Below are 9,024 nucleotides of genomic sequence, written 5' to 3'. Positions count from 1 at the left end.
ACCAAACCTCTATATTCCAACTTTGCTGTCCTTTACATAGTCAGGCAGCCCTTTCAGGGCCACTATTCTCTGTCTCCTACATGGTGTCTATGCTCTCTATTCCTCACCTTTTCATGGGTGGTATCTCCTGACCCTCCCCCAGCACATGCCAAATCTCCTCTTCCTCCTTATTTCTCCCAAGCCTGTGTGAATCATAAAACTCTCTCCTCTTCCAGTCCTGCCCAGCCATTGGTTGTCAGCATCTGTACTTACCAGTCAGAATCAACCTGGTGGATCCCTGAGCATCTCACATATGGACACTTTTGTGAGCAGTTTTGGGGACCAAAATTAACAAAACCCTACTCCCACAGTGATGCACTTCCCCAAACAAGGACAGATCTCCTAATACTACTATTCTCTCTGTCAAGCATATTCAAACCACCTTGACAATCTTCCTAAATTCACTATGTACATGAAATTTTTAAACATTAAGCCAAATGTAGTGGTACTCTGTCTTAACTCCAGCAGGTTAGGAGGTAGTCAAGACAAGATGGATTTCAGGCAAATTTATCCTGCTAAATGCTATCCCAGTAAATTAAGACAAGATAAACTGAGAAGTGAATGGGAATAAGGTCAGATGGAGAATTTACTATAGGTGGCAGCAATGAGCTAGGACATCTCTGTATCATTGCCCAAAGCCTGAGTCCCTAGGGAGTGGAGAATAGGTTTGGTAGTTGGGCAGGTCATGTGGGCAGGCAGCAGGAGGACCGAGGGTAGTAACTCTAGAGAGTCCAGAGTGGAGGGCAGAAAGGAGGATGAAGGTTTCCAAGCTAAGTACTAGCCTACTATAGCAGCTGTGGGTCCTTGTTAGAGAGAGATTCTATGGTCAGCAGAGTCACAAAAGACTGGGGAGGGGCTAGAAGAAATGCCTGAAAAGGGCCAAAGGATCACTTAGTCTACACTAAGAGCCTAACTGGATATTTTCTTACATTATGCATCAATGTTTAAGATATTTAAAAACACTCATATTTCTGATGAGTACATTCCGTTTGTGGAAAAAGATTGAATGAAGAAGTTATGACAGTAAATTCTAGATATTTCACAAGGGACAGACCTGTCAAAGTACAGATACATCCCCTAGTAACCAATAGCCTGTAATGTGTAGGGCTGCAAAGGATCTTGAGAACTAGCAGATCTGGGAGTGGGCAATTATTCCAAGAGTAGTTTCTACAGATAAAATATACAAGATGGTGCACGACTTTAATCCCAGCATTTGGGAGGCAGAGACAGGCAGAATTCATAGTTCGAGTCCAGCCTGGTCTACAAAGTGAGTTCCAGGTCAGCCAGGGCTATACAGAGACCCTGTCTCAAAAAACAAAAAACAAACAAACAAACAAAAAACCCGAACAAGACAAGCCCAAACATCTTTACCTTAGCAAGGTTATTCTGGAGAGCTTCTTGCCAAATGCTATACATCTGACTGAAAGACCTCCATGGGATACCCCCACCCAAGTCACGAGATAGCATGCACCCAAAGAATGACAAGAGACTGTCTAGCTGCAAACACACAAGGTAGTTTAATGATGGAGCTCCGGGCCAACACGTATCTCATGCAGGAACAGAGGTGTCAACCACCAGGCTCAGAAGCTAGGATTTTATATAGAAAAAGAGTGGGGATAGGGGAAGAAATGGCGTGGCTTCACACAATTGGAGAGTTTAAACATCAGCAAACTGTATGTGCAGAGTGAGGTAACAGAAGAGCATCTGGTTAATATTTAGCCCATGTCAGAGGGCGGGAGATAGGGAGTAGCTGGGCCAGTCCTGACATTCTTATATGTCCTCCCTGTCTTTATGGCTAGCCAATTCCTGGGATGACTTTACAGCCTTTGTTCTTTGATCTAGGCCCAAAAAGCCTAACTAGCAAGCCGCATGAGTCATGGACCTTGCATTTTAATTTTCTTTCATGACTTAATCCTAGAGGTTAAGTGACTTCACATCCAGAGTTTACCCTGAAATGCCACAAGAGCCATTTCATATCACAAGTACCCTGTCTTTTTTATTGTGACTATACCCAAATTCCCAAGTAAGGACTCCCGATCCATCACCAGAGAAGGATCCCTCTGTACTAGCTAGTTTTATGACAATTTATCACAAACTAGAATCATCAGAGAAGAAGGAACCTCAATGGAGAAAATGCCTCCATAAAATAGCTGTAGGGCATTTTCTTAACTAGTGAGTGATGGGGAAGCACCCAGCTCATGGTGGTGGTATAATCCCTTAGCTGGTGTCCTGAGTGCTGTTAGAAAGCAGGCTGAGCGGCTAGAGAAAGGGCTCAGTGGTTAAGAGCACAGGGTGCACTTCCAAAGGTCATGAGTTAAATTCCCAGCAACTACTTGGCGCCTCACAACCATTTGTAACTGGATCTAATGCCTTTGTCTGGTGTATTTGAAGACAACAATAGTATACTCATATAAACATAAAATAAATGTTTTATTTTTTAAAAAGAAAGAAAGAAAGCAGAGCAATTCTGGTGAAGCCAGCCAGCATGTAGTACCATCCATCCTTCAGATGCGGTCTCTAGGTCCCTGCCTTGCATTAGATCCTGTCCTGACTTTCCTTATGTGATGAACATTACAATGCTTAAGTTGATCTCAATAAACCCTTTCCTACCCAACTTGCTTTTTGGTCACTTTTGTTGTTGAATCAACAGAAACTCTGAGATACTCTCCATAAATCCTACTTACTTAATGAGCTGATGAGGATGTTTTTATAGTTACTCATTATGTATGGGTTTCTGTTTGATTGTTTTTGTTTTGATGCAGTGTCTTTTGGAGCCCAGTTAGCCTCAAACACAGTGTCTAGCTGAGAATGACTTGGAACCTGATCTTCCCAGCAGTAATCGGATTCCTTAGCGATGACATTTGGAGCATGATAGCTTAAGTTCTCACTGAAAAGGTGAAGAAATTGATACAAATGAATGCAAGATTATCTAGGAGAAATTCTCCATTTTTGGGTTAAAAATATTAATTATCTTTCATCATTATTAAAGATGAGATGAACTGACATGTAGTACTTATTGTCCTTAGTTTGGGGCTTGGTATTAATAATTTAGTTTGTTATATTCTGTTTTTAAAATAATTGCTGATTTACAATATGATAGATACCAAATACAAAAAAAATTCATTACATACTTTACATAAAATTTTCTGCTTCTGGCTGAAGAGGTGGCTCAGAGATTAAGAACTCTGACTGTTCTTTCTGAGGTCCTGATTTCAATTGCCAGCAAACACATTATTATGATCTTGAACATTGCATGGGTTCAGAAGGACCACACAAGTCCAAAAAGTTTCACATGTGGTTTATTGAGAGAGAAAGAGGCAATGTGGCAGTGGAAAGAAAGGCAGAAAGAGAGAGAAAGAACAGGGGGTAGTTGCTTTCTTCATATATGGATGATGATGTATTCACAGATACAGGTGGGAGGTGAGCCAAGTGGATACTGGAAATATGGTGGCTGTTGCTTTGGCAACATCTCTGCAGGTCTCCCTTATGTGATGTCATGGGTTTCACATCTGGTGATACCAACACACATGGTGGCTGACAACCATCTGTAATAGAATCAGAGGCCCTCTTTTTATGTGTCTGAAGAGAGTTAAAATGTTCTCACATGAAATAAGAAATCTTAAAAACATATCTGTTTCAAATTTATCATTTTTATTTATTAAAATATACAGTTGCATAGTGTGATCATTTATATATGCTTGGCTCAGAGATTGGCACTACGGGAAGGTATGGCCTTGTTGGAGTAGGTATGTCACTGTGAGTGTGTACATTAAGACCCTCATCATACCAAACTGGAAGCCAGCATTCTGCTACCAGCCTTTAAATGAAGATGTAGAACTCTCACCTACTCCTAGACTATGCCTGCTTGGATGCTGCCATGTTCCTACCTTGATGATAATGGACTAAAACTTTGGACCTGTATGCCAGCACCAATTAAACATTGCCCTTGTAAGAGTGCCCTTGGTCATGGTGTCTGTTCACAGAAGCAAAACCCTAACTAAGACAGAAATTGGTACCAGGGACTAGGGTTTGCCTATCACTAGGGTGATGCACCTGACCATGCTTTTGTCAGGAAGAGTGTGCATTTGGAGACTTTGGATTTGGAAAGCAGTGGAATGCTTTAAGTTCGGCTTAACACAATAGCCTAGGAAGAATAGGAATGACTTTTTGGTGATATTATTTGAACTGTGCAGACCAGGCCCAAGAGGGCTCACTGGAGAAGAATTTCAGTTTGTTGTTTAGCGTCTATTTTTGTGGTAATTTGGTGAAGAATGTGGCTGCTTTTCGCCCTTATCTGAACAGTCTACCTGAGTCTAAGATACAAAGATTTATATTAAATGCTTTCACAAACAAAGTCTCAAAAAAATCCCAGCAGAGTCATTGTTCTCTGGTTAAGTCCCATAAAGAGCATTTTGAACAAGCATAGCAAGCTTAGAAAGGATAAATATAAAATATATGATACTAGTATTAAAGCTGTACCAGGAAGTAAATTGGAACTGAATCCTACATTCTAGGAGACTGTTAAGAGATTAAGAGATATTGGAGTAAGATCCCATCCAGTTAAATTTACATCCAGGCATGGTGGGACACATCTTTAATCCCAGAAGACAAAGCCAAAGAGTTCTCTGGGTTCAAGGCCCATCTGGAACAAAGCAGGTTCTAGGGAAAGAAATGCTTAAATCCAAGCATAGTGGTACACACATTTCATGCCAGCATTATAGGAGACAGATCCCTGCAGATCTCTTGAGTTCAAGGTTAATCTACTCTGTAAGTTCCAGGAAATCCAAACTTAGGCAGTGAGAAATTTGGAAAACAGAAAGCTGTTGATAATGAAATAGAAAAAGGGGCCATGTTCCAGCCCAAATAAGCAGCAAAACTCAACAGCTTTGGCCACGTGGCTCAGGTTATAGAATCAAGAATAGAAAGAACTCCTGAGACAATTGATGCTGGTTGGCTGGAGCTAAGACATTAGTGGTGATTTAGAAGAGACTGGTATCACTGAGGTGAAAGCTTCTGGGAAGGGTTTGGTGAGAGCACAAAGATATTCTGTTCCAGAGATAGCCAAGATAGTACCTTGTGCTACAGCTGTACTTGGTAAGGTGAGAGAGTCGCCAAGGTGATATTGGTTTTGAAGGCATGAAGACACCATGAAGAACAGATGAGGCTTGTCACTGTGAGAGACCATGGAAGGCCATTGGTAAAAAGTACAGCCTCAGTTGCAGTTGATGGCCCAGGACTGCTTGTGGACGTTGTACATCGTGGTGCGGAGCCTAGTGCGCACCACGATGTACAACGTCCACAAGATAGCCAAGATAGTACCTTGTGCTACAGCTGTACTTGGTAAGGTGANAGAGTCGCCAAGGTGATATTGGTTTTGAAGGCATGAAGACACCATGAAGAACAGATGAGGCTTGCTGCTTGTGGACGTTGTACATCGTGGTGCGGAGCCTAGTGCGCACCACGATGTACAACGTCCACAAGCAGTGAATTCAGCCTGATTTGGAGAAGTAAGAATACGATATATCCTATAGCTAAAAGAAAAAAAAAAGTAAGAAAAGAAAAAAAGAAAAAGGGTTGAGGCTTGGCACCATGAAGAGAGGACATTAGGTGAATCCATGCTGTAGAAGACCCCAGTGTCCTGGAGATACCAGTCCCATGGGATGATCACCAAGAACGGCAGTGCCAGTGGATCAACATGAGCTTAGAGTGCTACAGGGCAGAGAAAGGAAAAACTGATGCCAGCACTTTGGAGGTTCCCAGAAAATCATGTGTAGATCTCAGATATTGGAGCATGAAGCTGTGAGGTTGAAGGTTCCTTGGAGACCCAAAGATGTTAAAGATGTCACGGCCATGGGATCCCTGCTGAAGACAGCTGCTAACAGGAAGAAGAACCTGCCCAGGAGAAAGAAGTTTATTGTAGTCAACAAAGATCAAAATGGAGTTGGAGATCTGAATACTATAGCTTTGACTTCAGACATGGAAATGCAGAGTTTGGATTTGTACAGATGGCTTCCTGTCTTGCTGTGGGGATCACAGTTAAGTGACTGAGTGAGTCTCAGAAGAGATCTTTATCACTGGACTTTTAACATTGTTGATACAACATAGTTTAGACTTTTTGTGCTTTGGAAGTTTGACTAAATGCATATTTTTATCATGCTATGTGTAGGCATGGCCCTACACATAGGCATGGCCCTACACATAGGTTTGAATGAGCCTATAAAAGCCAGGGAGTGGAATGTGATGGTTTGTATATGCTTGGCCCAGGGATTGACACTATTGAGAGGAATAGTGTTGGAATAGGTGAATCACTGTGAATGTGGGCTTTAAGAACCTCAATATACCTTCCTGAAAGCCAGTATTCTCCTAGCAGCTTTCAGATGAAGATGTAGAACTCTCAGCGATTCCTGTATCATGCGTGCTTAGATAGTGACATGTTCCTGCCTTGATGATAACAGATAACCTATGCACCTGTAAGCCAGCCCCAATACAATGCTGGCCTTTTAAGGGTAGCCCTGGTTATGGTGTCTGTTCACAGCAGTAAAACTCTAACTAAGACACATGTGTAATGCATTTCTGTGATTTCCCCTCCATTCCTCCTCTCTCATTTCCCTTACAATCCCTTCAAATATTCTTCTTTACAAGGATCTTTCTTACAATCACATCTTTGGTCTTGTCTTGTGACCCACAGAGTTTAAACAAGGCTGTCTGTGGGGTCCTGGGTTTCAACCTTTCCACTTGAGCCCAGGCAATGCTGACCTCTCTCCAAAGATCTGCCAGTAGCCAAAAGTTCAGTAGAATGGGGGATGGGCCCACTGAGCCTCTCACTGTTCCTTCCTGTGCTGGTGAGGTCTCCACTCTTGTGCAGATAGCTGCGGAGTTGAGAGACAGACGATGGTTTCCTTGGCTGTGCATGAGCACAATATTGCATTTCCATTCCTTCTTCTCATCTTCTGGCTCCTGCACTCTTTCTCCCTATATTCCATAATGCACTGAACTATATAGTGGGTCCTATAGATTTCTTGTTTGGGTGTTCTGTATGTAGCCTTATACTGTGAACAGACATGAGTCTCTGCATTCACCACAATTGATAGCATAGGCAACCTCTCTGGCTAATGCTGGCTGTATATTTTGTCCATGAGAATAATTACAAACATTCAGTGGATAGTTTGGAATCACATCTTTTTAAACAACTGTTAAAAGTTCCTACCCAGGAACTAAGAACTTCTAATAACTTAAGCTGTAATAACTGCACATAGGTAATTCATCTGTCAGTTTCCAGTTGGCTCCAGCTGGAAGGTTAAATATTGAGTGTCCCAGGAGTTCACATCAATGTAAGACATGGATGCTGGGTACGGACATGAACATGGACATGAACATGGACATGGTAAAATTGAACTTCCAGATTACAGACAGCAAAAAATTGAAGGAACGCCATTATAAACGATGAGGAAGAAGCTTGCTTCCTGAGAGCTGAGGGATCCATAGGCTCAAATGAGGGCTGGAGATACATGGGTGGCTTTGAAGGCAACATCACCTACAGGAGTGTAATATTAAATAGACTCAAATGGGTGTTTGCAGCATTTGTAGTAGCTTTAGGGACTGAATGTTTCCTAGATTTCCAGAATAATGATAAGAAGCATCACTGGAGAGCACCTTGAGAAGTCTCTTTCGTAAAAAGAAGATTCTCTCAATGTAGCATCCTTGGCTGTATGTTTGTCCTTGAAAGAATGTTAGTATGGTTTGATAAAGTAAACAAAAATGTTGTTTTTGTAACTACTAAATAAAATTAAAAAAAAAAAAGGATAATCATTATACAAGCTAAAGACAGATGACTTTCCCAGAAGACTCACAATGAGAGTCTAATGACCTGGATCATAAAGAGCTCTTCACCAGGGCTAGAGAGATGGCTCAGTGATTAAGAGCACTGATTTTGGGTATCAGGAGGACCCAGGCACCCAGAAGCTCCACCTGAGCAGTAGCACAGTTTCCTTCTGGTCTGGGGTGGTGCCCTGAGTATATCTGGGGCTCGAACTCTGCAGTCAGTCCCACAACACCCACAGGATGATCCCCTCTCAGTTGTTCTAACACTCCAAGGATCACAGGATCAGAGGTGAGGAAGATACAACATCTGCCCTAACACCAGGAGAAACTGTGACCAATGGAACTCTTGCACCAGGGAACTCTGCCAGACGAGTGAAGCAGGTTCCTTCAGGTCTGGGTTGGTGCCCTGAGCAGAAGTTGGGTGAAAACTCCGAAGCCAGCCACACACACCAAGAGGAAGCTCTACTCCCAGGTGCTCTAACATGCCCAGGATATGAGGATCAAAAGTGCCCTAAACAGAGCTTGGATGCTAAATCTGCAGCCAGTCCTATAATACCCTGAAGAAGCTCCACTTCCAGGTGCTAATATGCTCAGGAACACAGGATCCCAGGAGCTTGGTTACACCAGGATCTCAGGGTCCCAGAGGCAGCTTGACTCCCAGGAACATTGACAGATCCAGGATCTCAGGGTCACAAGATGCCAGATCACAGGCTGCTAAAGACAGCTGAACTCTGAGGAGTTCTAACACAACCAAGATCACAGGTAGAACAGGCTCCAGTCAGATACAGCCATGGCAGGAAGCACTAGAAACAATGAAAGCCAGTGCTAGCTAAGAGGAAAACTCATAGCTCTAAGTGCCTCCAAAGATAAACTGGAGACAGCTTACACTAGCAGCCTTTACAGCACACCTCAAAGCTCTAGAATGCTGGGCATAGTGGTTCACGCCTTTAATTCCAGCACTTGGGAGGCAGAGGCAAGTAAATTTCTGAGTTGGAGGAGAGACTGGTCTATACAGAGAGTTCCAGGGCAGACAGGGCTACAGAGAAACCTCGTCTCAAAAAACCAAAAAAATTTAAAAAATAAAAACATAAAAATAAAAAAATAAATAAGAAAGAAAGGAAGGAAGGAAGGAAGGAAGGAAGGAAGGAAGGAAGGAAGGAAGGA

General features: G+C 42.5%; 1 pseudogene; it reads left to right on the top strand.

The window, feature by feature from the left end:
* The first annotated feature begins 7,377 nt into the window (after positions 1–7,377).
* LOC110294908 lies at positions 7,378–7,697 on the top strand (annotated as a pseudogene).
* The last annotated feature ends 1,327 nt before the right edge of the window (positions 7,698–9,024 follow it).

The sequence above is a fragment of the Mus caroli genome, chromosome 5 (genome assembly GCF_900094665.2).
Source record: "Mus caroli chromosome 5, CAROLI_EIJ_v1.1, whole genome shotgun sequence".
Lineage (NCBI taxonomy): Eukaryota > Metazoa > Chordata > Mammalia > Rodentia > Muridae > Mus > Mus caroli.
Note: the sequence above shows the minus strand (reverse complement) of the source record. Positions and strands in the feature narration are given on the sequence as shown.